Consider the following 15092-nt stretch of genomic DNA (forward strand, 5'->3'; position numbering starts at 1 on the left):
CATTGAACAGTCTCTATGGGAGGCAGACACTGAAAATTATCTATTAAGCAACGGTAAATGGAGACTAATACTAGAGTAGTTGTTAAGCTAATTTTAAGTGGAGAGATATAGTGCTGTTTTAATTAAGGGATTTTGCTATTACTTTATTTGAGTAAACATTAAAGCATTTATAGATTTCATTACTCCTTCACACATAACATCTTGGAATACTCAGCAGAAATTCTGCCATCAGAGGTACTTTCGCTAAGAACTGTCAGAATTAAGAAGGGACTCCCATATCAGTCTGCTCATCTAATTTAATTTAATAAAACATCATCTCAATCACCTCAGCCATCAATATGCCTAATTGCAGTACTGAAAGGCAGTCAGCAGTGGTTGAGAGTTGGGGACCCAAACACAAAGTGCTTGGATTTGAAGTCCATTTGCTACTGTACTGTTTATGTGTCTTCAACCAGTTTAGTACCTGTAATCCCTGATTTCCTCAATTGATAAATAAAAAGAATAAAAGATTTTTATGAATCAAGAGAGATAATATATTTGCAAATCATTTCATCATGTCATAGAAATGCAGTGAGTGACAGTGACCACTCATGACTTTTCTGTATTACATTTGCAGTTCATACTGTACTGTGAGCAGGCAGCAACTTCACTGTCTAGAGGAAACTTCTCTCCTGGTCCCAGTTTATCATGTTTCCCCTGCAGAGATGCATTCCTTATGTGATAATGTATTTGTTCCACATGAAAATGTAAATAACTTAGTACTGTCCATTAAATTGTGATACCTTGTTATGGACATTGCACATGTGTTGCTTCCTTGATAGAAAACTTCGGTGACTGTGACTAAGGTGGAAGAAATAGTTTGGTTTTTGCTAAAGAAAGAAAAGGTAACACCAAGGTATAGGAAAACAGAAGGAAAGAAACTTGGCTCCAGGTTTTCGGTTTCAATCTGAAGCCAGAATGGCTGTGGCTGTGTGTGTGTGGTGACATTCCTCTTTCCAGGTGATGTGAGAACAGACAAGTAGCAAGGAGACTGCAGATTGGTAGAATACAGAAGAATACTAGTAGATGTTGAGAATCATTCTTCTCTAGCTAACAAAGAGTAAAGGAATAAGAAGTCTGAAGATGCAACAGGAGAGTAAATATTAAGGAAGAAAAATAAATACCTATTCCTCTTTGTGAGGTATGTAGGAATCTGTGTGTATGTCTTGTCTTTGTGTACCAACATAGGTTATGAAAGCAATACTCCCTTGGTTGAGACTGGAGAGACAGGTCAAACTAGCTCAATGACATCGAAAGACCTTGAACCAGCTGCCCTTTACTAACGGGCCTCACAATGGGAACAAAAACAAGAATTTAATTGCCAAGTTTCTCCTTTGTTCACTCTGCCTTAGTGAAGCAAGTGGAATGCCACAGTTGGCTTAGGAAAGGAGATTGGCCAGTTTCAAGAGCTGCCATATATTTCATACATACAAACACTGATCATGAGCATGAAAATACATCAAGATTAGATTTTCTGTGGAGACAGACTACCCCTTATAGATAATGGAAAACATGAGCCTATATCCTCTTATAATCAAAAGCATTAAGTGCTCAGTAACTCAAATGAAAGAAGATAATACTAAAAATTCTTAACTGGACACTTGAGATGAGGAATCTTTTAGAATTCCTAACCACTCCCCTAGCTACATGACCACACATACACTGTCTAGTAGCCAAGCTAGAGGCTTAGTCATCCCAGGGCCTAATGTCCTACATCCTACATAATCCATGCGTTGTGTGATCATGTAATTTGTGAGCAGAGTAATCACATAATCTATGTGCATGCGTGGTGAAGCTACATAAACCCATATGCGCATGTGCAGGGGGAACCTATAAAAAGCAGGTTCCATCTATCCCTCCTCTCTTCCTGCATGATCTTTCAATAGGCCTAAGCAGCTCCTTCTGTTCTCTTCTCTTAATAAACTCTTGTAGTGGGTTTTGTTGTACCTTGTGGCTTTTCTCGCATGGTAAACAGTGCCACTTAATGAATAACATTGCACTGCTTAATAAACAACAAAATCTAAAACTATATTTATATAAGTACATTTGATAAAAGTGTAGCACAGCTGTGAAATGACAAGGTGATTTGGTCTGATGGTTTATACCCCTAGTTCATATGTTGAAGTACAGCTCTCCAAGGCAAAAGTAGTAGGAACTGGGACCCTTTGGGAAGACAAGGCAGAACTGTTTATGAATAGGGATAGTGACTTGGCAAAATAGGTTCCCTACCATATGTGGACATAGGAGACCTTATTTATACACATGGCAGCCTTCCCCATAACCTGGGGATTTCCAGTCTCCAAAACTATACAAAATATTCATTTGTTTTTACTAACTAACAAGATGATAATAATTTTGCAGAATGTAACACAAAATCTTTTTTGGGGGGGAGGGGGGCAGTGAGTTTCAAGACAGGGTTTCTCCATGTAGTTTTAGTGTCCTGGATCTTACTCTGTAGACCAGGCTGGCCTCAAACTCACAGAGATCCACCTGGCTCTGCCTCCTGAATGCTGGGATTAAAGGCATGTGCCACTGCTGCCCGGCTGTAACATGAATTCTTAAGGGTCTTATAAGAAAAATCCCAAAGCCAGATAGTAGGGTAAATGATGAAAGATCAGAGAGACAAAGGAACAAGCCACTGCCATGTCTTACCTCTAGGACTCCTCAGCCTGAAAAGGCTTCTGTTCCTGGCTCCTCATGCTTTATATACCTTTCTCCACCCAGCCATCACCTCCTTCTTAGTGCTGGGATTTAAGGCATGTGTCACCACTGCCTGGCTCTGTCTCTTTACTAGACTGAATCAATCTCGTGTAATCAAGGCTGGTTTTCAATTCACAGAGATCCAGATGGATCTCTGCCTCCCAAGTGCTAGGATTAAAGGTATGTGCCACCACTCCCTGGCATCTAGGTTTAATCTAGTGGCTTGTTCTGTTCTCTGGTCTTCACACAAATTTTATTAGGGTACACAATATATCACCACATTTCCCCTTTTTGTCTAAAATAATAAAATAAAATTATAACTAATATAAGAAAAACTATGTACAATAAGTACAATAAGTACATACAATATATATAGTCAAGAATTACATTAACAATGTCCAGTCCATGAGCATTTGACACATTCAGAGAAAATAGTCCATTATTTATCCTACTTTGGTAAGTCCAAAATGTTGTACCTAATTCACTTTCTATCCTAACTTGTATAACCAACCAAAAACCATCTTTTGATGCCTTTCAAATTTATACACTTTACACGTCTTTAGTGAGTTTCTTTTCTGAATTTGTTAACAAGCAAAACTTTAACTATAACTAACTAGTCTTCAGCTCCCTCAGAGACCTGAGAAGGGAATAATAGTTACTGAGTAAGCAGGAAGTGTAAACAAGTGACTTCCAAAAAAATGTGAAAAATGACAAAGACAGCTGGCTGCCTGGACAGTCACGCAAGGTTCCTCTGCAACACTGGGCATCCATCTTTGGCCTACAGGTCTACCATATCTGACAGACTCATCTGTGAAGCAGTGTTTTCTAAAAGACCTTCCTACCTTGTCTTGGCAAGGTTTGGCAATCCTTTCTTTTGTGTCCTGCTTGTCCATTTGGATAGCATACCGCGAGCAGGCGAGGCAAGGGCACTTTCTTGCCCAGTGACTAACTTGCCACAAAGAAAATAAACTCCACAAGGAGTTTCTTTGATGCCCATCATCTTCTCTAAAGCAGATTGGTTCTGCCAGGAGCAGACATGTCTCACTGCCATAAAAAAAGAAAAGAATCTGTTATTAAAACATCTTAAATACCATATTCTATAGATCTCTAAAGGATTTGAAGATGAACTGTCTATCTAAAATATATCTTTGTTCGAGGTGGAAAACAAACCTAACTTGACAAGTTCCATTGTTCTAGGTGACTAATTACTAACCTGGATTTCTTTATATCTTAATTAGTTGGTAATAATAAGTTTCAAGGATGAGAAATTTGCATTAAAATGTTAAATGAACTCTATAGGTACAACACTTTGAACAAGATTAGAAATTTATGTAGTTTTTTTCTAACAAAATTAATCTCTATTTGTATCACTATACACAATTTGTATACAACATTAAAAAATCCAACCCAATGTAAAATATTTAAAACTAGTAGTTGCTTTTTAAAAGTAGATTTAATAATCTAACTTTTTATCATATACCTATATTCCTGTTTTTTCTTTTCAGAGTAGATTCAATAATCTACCCTTTTGTCCCATCATGTCTTTATCCAATTTTTTTATTTTTCTTTCTTTTTCAAACAAAAACCCTGAATGGTCTGAGACATCATGAGGACACTTCTCTATGAGGATTTAAAACATCAATGTGTTGAAATGGAACTATGATTGACTCTGATCCTTCAAAGTGCAATGTCATTCTTTATAAATTGAAGAAGGTGGAACTCTAGACAGTTTCTGAATCACCACCAGGATTCTTGAACATTTGAAGAGACCTGAATTTTGATGCTACCTGAATATATTGCCTTAATGTATAAATTCTCTCAACTATTTATACATTATACAGGTATTATTATTGGCTCTCTTAGACACTGCAAGTATCATGCCCTTTTCCTGAAAGGAAATCATTGATTTTTAGACATAAAATCTACCACAACTATCTTAATGTTAATCTGTCTTTGCCTTCAAGTAACAAAACCTAGGCCTACAGAAGCTAAGCATGTGTTTCTAAATTATAGAGCAGACAATAAGCAAACAGGGATGGTCATCATATCGCTCAATGTCCTACTTATGATGGAACATGCAGACCAGAAAATAAGCAAGAGGAGGCATTTGGGAGGATGAAAATCGTTTCAAATACTATACCCATGCTAGCTGCTTGCCTGAAATTGTCTCCATTCCTAAGTATCTCTCAAGCCTTTTTTTTTCTTTTCTGACTCCATGAGTTATCTGATGGTAGAGTTGATAGCTGTCATGTTTCTCTATTTTTACCATATTTGAAAGTTCTGAGTAAATATTGGACAGTTTCATTGTGACCCTAAACCTTGTCAAGAACACTGAACATCTCTGTCCTCTATCCTGTTGAATTTTATTATTTCACTGTTGATGATCAATGGCAATGGGGGTAGGGCAGGGGTCTCTGACGGGGATCAGAAAGCAACCAAAGAAAACTGGATTTGAGTTTTAGTTTTACACATATGTGTTCTAGGATTTATGTAAGAAGGAGGTAGTCTAAATGAATTATATAAAAATATTCATTTGGGGCTGCTGTGTATCTGAGTGATATTGCACTTGGTTTGCCAAACACAAAACCATGATTTAACACACAACATCAATTACTTGGCAACTAATGTGTTGGGCATCTGATGAGATAAGTAAATATCCATTGAAACCATGTATATTTGGGAGATAGCCATGTAAATCAAAGGCTGAACACCAAATGAATGGCCTTAAAAAATAAAAGTGTTTAAAAACAAGAAAACTAATTTCCTTTTATTACAAATTCTAAATCTAATTTCCTTTGGTCCTTCCTGCATATTTGAAAGAGGATGTGGCTCTTATTTCCATGCTAGAGATGTTTAATATTTTCACACTGACAGCATTGTGTTTATATTTGAACATCATAAATTTAGAAGACTATAAATAACCGCTTTTGCTCTACAAAATATACAGTATGTCATTCAACGAAGCACTGATTATATATGACTATGAATTAAAGAGAAATTTGATATTGACTTGAAGACTTCAAAAATCATTAAAAAGATGGCCAAATTGATATCTCAAAGCAAGTCCTTCATAAGTCTCTTTTATAACCCTTCCTATTTTTCACACCTGGAAAATTTTGAATCTTCATCAAAACACAAATATTCCTTCAATCCTTGGTTCTCATCATCATTAGTCTTCCCTCTGTATATTTTAGAACATATGTAGTTGAACCCAATCTCTTTGCCTAAACTTTCTTTTTTCTCTCCATCATCTCTGAGTTTATCATGCCATATATCTCTGGATTTTCCTGTGAGCAAAGGAGAGAAAAGCAGATGTGGAAATGCTACATTTACTCAGAACACGGACTCCTCTCTGGTTATATAGTTATATAGATTTTGTAATAGAAATAAAAATGGTGATGGCCTTAAGACCATGCTGTTAGTGGAAGAGCTAGATAGATGCCACATGAATAGAAGATGGACAATGAACTCACTTGCAGGTAACACAGCCTCTGTCTCCACTTCCTCACAAAACTTAAACAAATAAGAATAAGGACTAGAGTAGCCACAACTACTTAGAGTAATCAGGAGCAGGGAGAAACCAGACCTAACACCACAAGGTCACTTAAAAGATGGAAAGTGGATGGAGAAAGGGCACTTTCCCCCATAAAGCAGACAGTTGCAGCAGAAACACACAGAAAAAGAGTGTTTGAATTGCTCAACCTTGAATAGCGGGGGAGTCAGACACACTGAAGGCAAGGCTTGTAAAAGGAACTGAGACCTGATACATACAAGTGGAAAGCTTATAAATGGAGCAACTAGAACCCCACATCTTCACTCTCACTTTACAAATCCAATTCAAATCCCCTCACCACTTCTCTGAGATTTGGGAGATAAAAGATTACTTTTGCATCCAGCATGGCTTGGTCCTGGCAATCTGTCTGGTATGTTGAGAGACAGAAGTAAGGATAGAAATGCATATAGGAACATGTACAGAAAAGCTGGGGTCAGGTGGGCCATATTTGCCCTGATGGAAAGACATCAGCTGTGTAACATCCTAGAACCTCAGAAAATTTATAATGTACACCATGAAAGGGAGGGGTTAGATCATCTTTGTGGAAGGTCCCTAGAGGAGATCAGTCACAGGCTGTGGAAAAGGTGGGTGCTTTCTGCATACTCAATATTCACACACAGACTAGAGCAAAGATTTGCCAGTTACCTAACCTGAACTGAGGAAGATTTTGAGAGTTCCCGTGAGTCTGAGCGATTGCACTCTTGTAATAATACACACTCAGTCGGGACTTCATTGCATCCTTACACATTAACTCAGGGCTTCTTTGACTCCACACAGACTATAAATCAATGAATGAATGAATGAGAGGAGTATTGATATTGAAAAGTTAGGTCTCAATGTATTTATTCAACTTCGCTCTCAGAACTGTGACAGCCAGTCTTAAGTATCCAAATCAGGAAAACAGAAGACTCTTTTTCTGAAGACTCTGAACCCAGAGGAAAAATAACCGCAGACATAGACACACAGACACACACAGAGACACAGAAACAGACACACACAGAGACACAGAAACAGACACATACACAGGCACAGAAACAGACACTGACATATTCTTTTCTTCCAGTAAATAGACATCTGGGTGTGTTTGTTTTGTTTTGCTTTGATTTGTTTTGTTTGTGAGCTATGCTGGGTTTTATTTATCGGTAGATCCCACTAATGGACCAGTAGCTTTTTGAGTCTTCTAAAACATGAAGAGGGAACTATTTCCATGAAAGACAGAAAGCAATATGTACAGAAAACAGCAGACAGGGCAGAAAGAATTAGGAATACTATAATTCCCTCAAGTTTGGAGCCATTGCATCCTCCAAAATAAAATATGATACTATAAAAGAGAACTGTTGCCCAGAAATTTTAAATGGTCTTATAATAAAAAAGTCAGAACCAGATATTGGGGCAAATGCTGAAAAGTCAGAGAGACAAAGGAACAAGCCACTGTCAAGTCTCACCTCACCAGCTTTACGAATCCTCTGACTGAATGCCTCTGAATCCTCAGCTGAAAGACCTTTAGTTCCTGTCTCCTCACACCTTATATACCTTTCTCTGCCCAGACATATCACTTCCTTCTTATTGCTGGGATTAAAGCCCTGTGTGCTCCCCAAGCAAAGGTATGAGATCTCAAGTGCTGGGATTAAAGGCGTGTGATTCCCAAATACTAGGATTAAAGGTGTATGCCGCCACTGCTTGGCTCTATGTCTCTCCTAGACTGAGTCAATCTCATATAGTCCAGGGTAGGTTTGAACTCACAGAGATCCGGACAGATCTCTGCCTCCCAAGTGCTAGGATTAAAGGTGTGTGCCACCACTGCCTGGCCTCTATGTTTAATCTAGTGGCTTGTTTTGTTCTCTGATCTTCAGGCAAATTTTATTAGAGTACACAATATATCATCACAGAGAACAAAAAAAAAATTTAAAGCTCTCAAAAATAAAATATATAGTACGTAAAAAATAAGAAAAATCAGTGACGTATGTGTGAGCAGACCATCCAGAGGGTAAAGAATGAGACAAAGATTAAGAACAGGGAAATCTCCAGCAAAGACAATGGATTTGGAATACCCATCACCGTAGTCATACCAGTTCAGCAAGTGGTTAGAGGTGAATGATCAAATAATAACCACCAGCTGACTTACAGAACCTAGATACAGTTTCCAGGGGCTTCAAGGGCCCAGTGTTCTCAACCAACAAATGAGGAAAATATGTCACCATAAAACTTCAGAACACAATGGACAGAGAATACCCTCCAGGCTGCTGAAGAAAGAAGAGAAAGGAGGTGCCAAACATACTGTGACTCCTCAGTATCAATTATGTAGGTGACAATTCAGTGCTCCAAAAATACAACATGTTCCACCAAGAGAGACAAGGAAATGGTACCCAGGAAATGTCTTTCAAGATTCCTAGATATATATATATATATATAGGAATACACAGCTCATCCCTAGATTGCCAAAGAAGTATGTTCCAAGCTGTCAGTGTGCTTTCCAGAACAGCCCATGCAAAGCGCTCAGGTAGATGCTCCAGGAGGTGAGTCACATGACTAAACTCAGCAGCAACAGACCTCAGACCATGAGCTGTGCATTCCTACAGACTAAGAGGAACTTTTCAGTTCTGTGGGAGAATTCAAGTTAGAAGTTTGGTAGAGTGACAGATCTCATTCAGGCTATAAAGCAGGGCAATTATTGATGCCATGGAATACTAAAAATGAAATATATTTATGAAACATAACACTAGTTAGCTCTAAATATTCCTAGAGTCTTGGTATTGTGAAAATGATTGAGTTTAACTAAAATTATAATAACCTTTCCTTTTTATGTGGTTGTATAATTGAAGTAGCTGAACTTCATTTTCAGTTTCATAAATTGATGATAATGATGATTTGCTCATGTTATTTTAAGAATTTTATCATAATAAACAACTGCAGGAAAATGAGAGTAGAGTGACTTTTTATTACTATAACAAAATATCAGACAATTAGTATGATTGAGAAAAGAGGTTTTTCACGGACCAGCTTCGAAGTTCAACAGCTGAGGTCAGGGATCTCTATTTGGCTTGGCCTTTGCTGAGGGTGACAGTGTGTCATGACAGGAGTACACACATGTGTGGGACACTCTACACATTAGAATAAGGAGAGAGAAGCTGGTATCCCACAAGCCCTTTAGAATGAACATCACTCTCAGTGCCCAGAGCACCTCCCAGTGGAACTCACCTACCAGAAACTTTGTCATGTCCCAATAGTGCTACAATGTAGACCACTCTTGCATCACTGTGAGCCTTTGTGGGAAAGATACTCACACTACATTTAAGCCTTAGCAAAGGGATGCAGAACTTATTATTATGCCTTGTTGTTACTTTATTATTACTACTATAATTTTGACATTATCTGACTTTTTAATCTATAAATTCATACTATCTTCATGAAAATATTGGCTAACTTCGAGTGTATTTAATATAAAATTACAATTTACATGATGGTTTTTCTACTTCCCTTGGGAAAATCACGTCTTTAACTGTTGTCTTGTGAGTTCTTGTGCCTGTTTGCTGGGTTTTCTTTTCCTTTCCCTTACAAGGAAGCAAATGCATGTGAATGATGCTGACTATCTAATACAAGGCAGTGACCCTTCCACATTGATTTTCATTTCCTTCTTGAAGAAGCTAGGAAATACGTTAGCAGTTTCAATATCTGAAATGTCTTTTGTTGAAAAGAAATGCAATTTGGCCTGAGGATCGAAATGATAAATACAAGAAGACTTAAGGAGGCAAAGACTTAAGGAGCCATCTCTAGCACAATATAAAGAAAAAGAAGGCTGTCCAAGGGCACAGGGTACGAGTGAGTTCTCCTTCATAGAGTCCCTCAAGTACAACCAGATCAAGGTGAACCATGGAAGTGATGTGGACTCAGTTGGTAATGCAAGCAGTGTGACATATTCTTCCTTTGGGACAAATGCTTTTTTCAAAAGGCAAGATGTATATATAAGTGCAGTAGCCGTAAGCACTGAGGAAAGTTGGGAAAGGAGAATTAGAGAAATGTGAACTAAACTCTACGCTACATTTAATACTAGGGTAAAGAGGAGCAAGAGTTCTGAGAATGAGGTACCATCCCCTCTGGAATCTGTGCAGGTCTCTCGGGAAGGTACAGGAGGAGGGTCCGTTTTACCCTAAACCCAGTCCTCTTCTAGTCTCACAAGGTGGACCCTGACTTGTGCAAACTGCCATCCCCATGTTTTTCTTTTTCTCCTTTTAAAAAGCCTCCAAACTTGTCTCAAGCTGAATCCATTTTAATAGAGGAAACGCACACACACACACACACACACACACACACACACACACACACACACAAAGGGGAAAGCAAAGAGAACCTCGGGTGGAAATTTCCTTTGAACCTTGCTAACCCTTGCTGCCCTTTTCCTTGTTCTTTAACTCAGAAATGAAAGGGACAGCCCGCACACCAGTGCAGAGACCCACCCCAAACTACCCCCATTACCTGGGTACCTGTCTTCTGTTTTGCTTTCTCCAAGACCTCTTGTACTGAACTCTTTCTCCTCACCCACTGCCTCTGTACACAGGCGCACACACACACACACACACACACACACACACACACACACACACACACACACAAGAAAGCCCATTTAACTGAGTAGGAATGTGGCTTCAAGCCCTAATATGAGAGGATGCCACAATTACCTTTTGCAATTCACAAACCATTTTTCCATTCTCAACCACGTGACAGTTCTAACCTCCTGTCCTAACTGGACCAAGGTCTCTTTGCATTAATCACACTCAACTCCACATTCTCTCTCACTGAGAATTCCCTTCCCCACTTTCTGCTTTCTGATTGATGCACACTAACTCAGGCTATTCAGGCTTCTCTCCCCCTTCTGGGATGTTCTAACACTTCCATTCAAATCAGACTAAAATGCTTTGCCTTCCAAGACTTCACTCATACTCCCAGCAAAGCATTTCACAGGCTGTAATATAATTATTTTGCCAGAAGTTTACATTTCTCACTTGTTTCTCAATAAAACTATCCTATTGGAATTCACAATACATAACACTTGGTGGTGTGTAGCAGGAACCCAATAGATGATATCTGAATGAATGAAATAAATAAGTAAATGAAAGAGAATGTACATTTTATTGTTTGCCTTTTCAGACAAGAATCTCAAGGATTAATCTGTATACATCTTGCACATCTGGGCAATTAAAACACATAATATTTTCTTAGGAGGTAAAGAAATAGTCTCTTTTTTCTGTTGAAATAAAAGATTTTTTGTTCAAGAAAAAACACATTGAAAAAATCCTTCTACAGTACAAGAAACTAAGTTTATATCTTCAGGGACATTCTCTTGTCTTTTTATATTAGGAGAGTAAACAAGATTTAAACCAAGAAGTCAGTGTGATGATGTTGCCAGACAGATAATAAAGAGGAAGATTATAAGGCTGTATCAGATGGCAGGTACCTCAGCAGACTCCACATCTTAGACATTAAACACAGAACAAAGCCATACTGTTTCCCAGTGACCACCAGAAGTGCTTGATGTCAGTTTTAGCAGTATGATGCCACTTTGACTGTGGCCTTCATCGTACCTTGCATCACAGCTGGAAAACAACACAGAGAAAAAAATAAAGCAAGTATCACTAGGTAGTACTCAGACCAGACAAAATATCTGAAACAAAACCAGACATTTATAAAACAGAATGAAAAATCATTTTCTGTCAATCTCTTAGAATGCATCCTTCTCACTCCTGGAATAGCCTGTTATGTCTACTCAAACAAAACACCTCGAAAAGTTATCTGCAGATATTCTACATCCAAGGACTAGCTTAATATGAAGGTTCCTGCAGAGCTAAGACTTACGATCATTTATAAGGGAAATAAATTAGGGTGGTGTTTCTCTTGGTAATCTTTATGACCCTAGGAGTCACAGCCAATTTCCCCAAAGAGCAAATAGAAAAATACTTCACATTTTGTGCAAAATGGATATAATTACAATAGAAATTTTAATGTGTAAGCTTTGAGTACTGAAAATATGTGCCAAGTCAACACAGAAGACAGGTTAGCATGGTTTTGAAGCCAAAACAAGGAGAGGTTACACAGTAGAAAGCAGTCTGAGTTCAGAAGAGAAATATTTCTTGAGCATCTACTATGTGCCAGCCATCATGCTAAATAATTTAAAAAGAATATCTCATTATATATGTGTATATATATATATATATATATATATATATATATATATATTGTATACAACACAAGATTAGAAAATCTACCAGTGTGTGTAACATAAGGAAGCACTGTGGCTAAATCAACCTTCTGTGTAAGGAGTACAGATGAAGGCATTAATGTATATACAAGTTTATAGCTAAGAATTTCAGATACATATTGTATAACATTGAACACACTTTCATGTTTAGAAGATATCTTAGAGTTTTAAATTCTTTCTAGGAGAGGAATCTGAGCTTATGAAAGTTTCAGAAATTATTACTTTAATAGGTATTAAATATTGCCCCAAATATTTCAGCCATGTTATTTATCATATCTTAATTTACTTAAATAGGTTAATTTGATTTAAAGCCAGACAAAAATCCTTGTCTACTTCAAGAACACTCACTGAATACAAAACAGAAACCTGAGAAAGTGCCACTAAATACAATGGTATAAACGATTTTTTATGTCATTGAGAAATTTTTTCCAATGAGTATTTGCATAGAGTTTGGTCTACCTCATGCCACTGGTGCCACTAATTGATGCAGGTATCTAATTTGTAGAAGAGAAAATGATAATGAAGTATTCTGAGGTTTTCTTGTATTCAAAGAAAGCTAGTTTTCTGTTGGCTAATACAATTATCATCTGCTTGTCTGTTGCTGGTGGCCAAGGAAAACTGATACCTATTGGACCAATGCAGTTGGCATCATGTATCAAGAGAGGGGCTGTCTGCCACTCCACTGTGGCAGCAGTGGCTGCTTCTGTGGCAGTTCTCATGTTTCTTCACACTTTTTCTCCAACCCAACTTCTTTTGATCTAGTTCTTTGCAACAAAACTGCTGCTTCTGTGGTATATTATCATTTTCCTCACTTCTGATCTGAGCGTCAGTGGAGCGGAAGCTGTGGGAGTGAACGATCTGGACTGGAGTCCCAGTTCTTCTATTATTGTGTGTGCCTTTGGACAAGTTGCTTAAAATTACTGAACTTAAGTTTCCTCATGCATAAAATGAGGGGTGCATCCTAAGGGTTTCATGAATATTAAGGAGGATAATCTGTTTACTATGCTTGACCTGTCATGGAGACTCAACTGGGGTTATTACCGTAACTACGTAATTATGCTGGGTTAGAACAAGACATGTGAAGGAAGATGCTAAATTCAACAGTCTGACTGTGGTCATAAACAGTTCCCTGGAGCTCATATTCAGAAAATGAAAATGCTGCAGACACCTCTTCTTTTGCTCCAATGCTGGAAATATTAGAACCAAATTAATGTTGTCAGAGTAAAACCTTTTGCAAAGACTTATTTTTACCTTAATTGCAACATCAGAGTCCAGTTTAAAACCAAGTCACTTTTCCAACAGGCTAATTTCTGTTGTCTCATTTCTTGGTCTTTTTCTTGTTTTACTTACAATTATATCATTTTTACTTACATTTAATGTCTAGATTCATTCAAATCTTTCTGATTAAAACAATGAAATCACTACTTATACCTCCAGAGAAGTCTTGTGGTGACTGACAGTGTCTCTCTCATACTTTCCCATAATCACCAGTTCAGGGAAGTGATGCTCCAACTCTGACTTTCAAGCCCTCTGGAGATTTTTCCATAGTTATTTATTCTCTTAGCTTGCCCTATGGATTCTGATTCTGTGGAATCTGTTTTCTTAGCAGGTCCTATTTACCTACCATACCCAGGCTCAAAAGCACTCTTCCCTGCTTGGAAATCAATGACCTATGAGGTGCAGCAGGGAAGGAACAGAAATTAAGTATGGTCTCTAAAGCAGAACCAATCTGCAGCCTTAGAGAATCGCTCAAGCTCTCTGAGATTCAGTTTCTTCATCTTAAAAAATTTGAAAAATCCATAAATGCATGATCTAGTCTACCTAGGTTATAAAGTTTTCTATAAAAATTAAATACAGTAGTATCTGAAGGAAGAAAAAAGTTAATTGTTTTCTAGTTTCACAATCTAGTAAAAGAAAAGGCTGATGTAATCATCTATGTATTGCTCCCAATCAAGCATTAATCCCTCACCCATGCTTCTGCAGGCTACCCTAATTAAACGCAATCACACACACACACACACACACACACACACACACACGCACACATGCACACACACACACATGCACACACACACACACACGCAGGGACTCAAGAAGAACAGGGATTTGGTGGCAGGAGAGGAGAGAGAGCTATTGTACAACAATTAGGAAAGAGGTCTTTTACAAAAGGAAAAAGACATAGTCATGAAATTATAAAAATATATTTTAAATGTTTCTAAAAAGAGCAATGTGTGAAAATCAAGACTGCAAACTGTAACTTTTGACTGTTCCTGATGGAATAAGCAAGTCAAACCTCAACATTCTTCATTGGGGGATTCAGCATTTGAAAAGTACACTAGAATGGAATGACACAAAAAGTTAGTACATGTCAGAGAACCTTGTCAGCAGGAAGAAGCTGAAAACACTGTTGCTTCAACACTGTCCTCTGCTCTTCCTACATCCCAAGGAAGGGAGCCATTTGTTTGTATGTCTAAGCTTTGTAGCTGTAAAGCACATTGCAAAGGATATACTTTGCAGGGATAAAATTAATGGTTGCTTATTCCTGAG

At 37.9% G+C, this 15092-nt stretch overlaps 1 protein-coding gene across 21 annotated transcripts in view; it reads left to right on the plus strand.

Annotated features, from left to right (window-relative positions):
* Lingo2 (leucine rich repeat and Ig domain containing 2) overlaps positions 1-15092 on the plus strand; it is a 1194974-nt gene that overhangs the window by 773401 nt on the left and 406481 nt on the right. The gene's annotated exons all lie outside the window — the stretch shown is intronic.

This window comes from Peromyscus californicus, unplaced genomic scaffold, assembly GCF_007827085.1.
Source record: "Peromyscus californicus insignis strain IS unplaced genomic scaffold, ASM782708v3 Scaffold_5__1_contigs__length_169319896, whole genome shotgun sequence".
NCBI classification, from domain to species: Eukaryota; Metazoa; Chordata; class Mammalia; order Rodentia; family Cricetidae; genus Peromyscus; species Peromyscus californicus.